The following is a 1,709-nucleotide window of genomic DNA, read 5'->3' as shown; positions in this document are numbered from 1 at the left end:
TCCACTGCACTGTCATAGTGTTCAGGCTTTACAATAAGGACTACTACTACTACTACTACTACTATTAGTATTACTACTACTATTACTACTACTACTACTACTACTACTACTACTACTACTACTACTTCTACTACTACTACTACTACTACTACTACTACTACTACTACTACTACTACTACTACTACTACTATTACTGCTACTGGTACTACTATTCATATTAATACGCCTATCACGACTGCTACACAACATCACGTACATACATTCGTTTCACATTTTCAACTTATGGGTCCAACCTAATTTACTGTCATAAATTTCTTATTCAATGCAAAGAAAAATAAACAATTAAATCACCAAAGGCAACCAAGGTTTCCCACAACCACAAAATAACAACACACTACCTGACGCACGCCCGGCGCTCACCCACACACTGAAACAAGCCCAGCCACACACCACCTTCAAAATCACGTCAGACTAAGCATTGCCCTCACCTCAAGTTGATAAGTTGGTAACAAGTTTGATGACATTCATAGTATTTACATATTTATGCTGTCGAAACCTGCAGGCGGGAAGTTCTCACCGGGAAGCGTGGACTTAGTAATATATGACAACTGCTACTACTACTACTACTACTACTACTACTACTACTACTACTACTACTACTAGTATTACTTCTACTACTACTACTATCGCTATTAGTACTATTACTACTAGTTTTATTATTACTACTATTATTATTACTACTACTACTACTATTACTACTACTACTGTAACCATTGATAAAGGAATGTTGAGTTTCCCTGAGGTAGGCAAAGGAAGGTCAAAGATTATTCTTAAGGAGCACAACACACTTCCACTTCCTCGTTGAAAATGTAATTTTGTGATAAAGCTTTATAAGTGACCTTATGCTGTGCTTTTGAAAATTTCTTCATAGGAGACACATGAAGGTCGGGGAGCGTTTAGCATTGCCATCATTATTATCATCATCATAATTCACGTCATTATGAACATCGTTTTCATCGTCTTCATCATGTACCTTAAGAACCACTGCCACTATTACCATTATCATACATACGACGGTAATTTATGTCTTCTCTTTTCACCTTGTGGCTGCTGTAAGTGCAATAACCTGTGGAAATATCTCTTTTTCTTATTGTGGAAGCTTCACACGTATGTTCTTGTTGGTAACAGTCACTCTGGTTGTCCCAAATTCTGGAGCACCTTACCTGCTTCTGCATTGCCTCCAACATTTGATTTGAACTGTTCCAAGGCACTTCAGAAATTTCGGATGATCATTTTCGGATGTACTCTATACGGACTGGTGCCTTCAGTAGGTCTTTTTAAAGTTTTGTTCCCATAGGCTGGTTCCCTTTTATATGAAGAATCTCTTAAATGCAACCCCGGGGGTAAACTTGTCCTTTGCCGTTAAGCAGTGTTAGGCAGTAATGGTGGTGGTGGTGGTGATAGCGGTAGTAACTTGATTTCTGACTTACATGATTTTGGTGCAGGCGGCGACACCCGAGACCCCTGCCTGCCAGCTGGCAGGCACTGGCGGCATTACTGTCCTTCCTCATTAGCGCGTGATGACGCAGCACTGTCCTCCGTGATTCGGGTTTTCTTTTTCTTACTCACTTCCCGACATTTTGAGTTAGTATATATTTTTCTCGACTCGTTCAAGGTGAGCATCACTTGACTCGAAGTGATTTTTTTTT

The sequence above is a fragment of the Scylla paramamosain genome, chromosome 19, assembly GCF_035594125.1.
Source record: "Scylla paramamosain isolate STU-SP2022 chromosome 19, ASM3559412v1, whole genome shotgun sequence".
NCBI classification, from domain to species: domain Eukaryota; kingdom Metazoa; phylum Arthropoda; class Malacostraca; order Decapoda; family Portunidae; genus Scylla; species Scylla paramamosain.
This window is presented reverse-complemented; position numbering follows the sequence as displayed.